Source organism: Solanum tuberosum, unplaced genomic scaffold, assembly GCF_000226075.1.
Source record: "Solanum tuberosum cultivar DM 1-3 516 R44 unplaced genomic scaffold, SolTub_3.0 scf00227, whole genome shotgun sequence".
Lineage (NCBI taxonomy): Eukaryota > Viridiplantae > Streptophyta > Magnoliopsida > Solanales > Solanaceae > Solanum > Solanum tuberosum.
This window is the reverse complement of record NW_006239150.1, coordinates 687,660-690,105: the sequence shown is the minus strand read 5'-3', so window position 1 is coordinate 690,105 and position 2,446 is coordinate 687,660. Positions and strand designations below refer to the sequence as shown.

The 2,446-nt window shown below is 31.2% G+C and overlaps 1 protein-coding gene across 1 annotated transcript in view; it reads right to left on the bottom strand.

Annotated features, from left to right (window-relative positions):
• The window catches only part of LOC102594474 (stearoyl-[acyl-carrier-protein] 9-desaturase 6, chloroplastic-like), a 7,523-nt gene that overhangs the window by 1,075 nt on the left and 4,002 nt on the right, over positions 1–2,446 (bottom strand). The window lies entirely within an intron of this gene.

Sequence of the window (2,446 nt, the reverse complement as noted above, 5' to 3'; positions counted from 1 at the left end):
ATATAATAGTAGATTTATAATTTCACAAATATTATTGGGTCTCATGCTCTGTTATTCACTACTTGCTCTAGTTACTAATTAAAACTAGGATCTTGTTACTCTTGCTTCTTATCAATTTACTATTAAGAGGTAATATTGCTCAATTTGCAAAGTGTACTACTAATGGAACTTGGAAAACTACATATTGTATTGTTCAAAGAAAGATCAAACTACTGAGATGTACTTTTTACACTACTTGAATAAAAGATGGATTCAGAACCTCAATATTTCTATTTTATTGCTAATATAGGTCAAAAGGTAACAGCCAGCAGGGTGTCAACCTTGTTTATCAAAAAAGGCATAGATTACAGAAGAAGAAAATTATACAAGGACAGATATTAGAGAAGAAGAGATTAGAAAAGGGTAGAAAATCTTCACCGTCGCCTAGCCCTTGCTATCGTCGTTGTTGCGAACCCTCCTTGGAAACTTGTTGGTTGTTGCAGGCTTGCCGCCGCCGTTGGCTCGTTTCTAACCCTAATTTTACTCTAAGCGCCAAGCGGTAAGTACTAACTCCTACTGAAAATCTAATATAGAATCTACTTATGTATTAAATTATTTATATTTAATATTTAGGAAGGGTAAAGTAGTAAATAACTATCACCTTATTGGGTTATCGGTTTACCCAATAACCCAATAATTTTTTTTTATAAACCCATTAAAAACCCAATAACCCAATAACCCAATAACATTTTATCGGTTCGGTTTATTGGTCGGTTCGGTTTTTGCACACCCCTATTATTTTGCATTCAAAGATAATTTTGTCTATATGTCTAATTATCTTATACTCCGTTGAAATTAGTAGCTCGACTACCGACTAATGATACCAGATCTTGGGAATGTTTTGTATTTAAGAGCAAACTACATAAATCCCACTATTTTAGATCCTAATTACTAGGATTCCCATTAGTTTTTTATATTACTTTATATACCATTTTTTGGCTTTTGGATACATGTATCATGGCCCGTATACATGTATCCATCATATTTAAAAATCAAGATACACTATTTAATTACTTTTGAATTAAATGTTGTAACTTATTTCCTTAATTAAAGGAGTAAATGATGGAAATTAACAACCAAAATGAATATAGAGGATTCTTCCAAATCAACTATTACCAGTTTTACTAAAATATCAAAATCATAAACCTTAGTATTTCTGAAACTGTAAACTTCATCTTCTTCATCAATACCTTTCTGAGTATCCTCAAATTTCTGAAACTGTAAACTTCATCTTCTTCATCAATACCTTTCTGAGAATCCTAAAGTTTCGAGATTTTTTTTCCAAATGATCAATATCACAGTATTATTGAGGCATTCGGAGGATTCATGGCTCTCTGAAATCGAATAAAAAATAAAGAATTGATGGAATACAATTTAATAGCGCGCAACTTGCCGGCACTGATTTCTGATCTTGACAACGTTTCTGGGCCACCAAACAGGGAGTAATGCTTTGTTAAGCCAACCCAGGAGGTGCTCCTTGGCACCCCATCTACTCCCAACTCTATGTCAATTCCTCCTCGAAAGGAATAACACAGAGTCATTATTATTACTGCTAAAATAATATTGCACACCATCAAAAAATCAACCAAATCAAAACACACTGAATTTGTCCATGGCTTTAACATTGTCAGATTTCATAACACTATGAATTGAGTGTACACGTAAAAGTATTGAGATCAGATGTATGATGGAAGACAATTTGATTATAATAATGGAAATTTGAAGTGAGATATTTTATGGAATTTAAAAGATGTAAATTCGATTGCGGGTTATATCCATTATGCATAACAACTAAAGATCAAAATTTTGGATGTAGTAATAATGGTGAAATATCTTTTGAGCGAGATACATCAATTGCTCGATTGGAGTTGAAGGTAGAACCGAAACTACATGTAATGCTACTTCAGATACATATATAAAAATTCGTTCATTTCTTTTCCAGAAACACAAAAAGTGTATAAATATTCTTCTTCCTATTAATTCGATTTTCTTTCTTTGAATCTCGATTCCTAATCTTCATTTCGAATTGTAACCGTGATGGTGAAGTTATTTTTTTAGCCAAATCATCATCTTTTCGTTTTGAAATTGTAAGTGTTAGTGCTGCAAAAATAATTTGAGATATAAAGACAATGAAAGCTTAACATAAAATAATCAGATACATAAAGATATTATATCAACTATATTAATAAACATACTAAATATAACCAGAGAGGCATATGCACGCCAGATACATTAACATAAAAATGAGATACAACACATTAACGATTTAAGTACATTAATAGAAGTAGATACAAGACATTGGCACATTAACAATTTAAGTACATTAATAGAAGTAGATACAAGACATTGGAAGTTTAGATACATTAACAAAAAGATAGATACATAAAAATATTAAATGAGATATAGG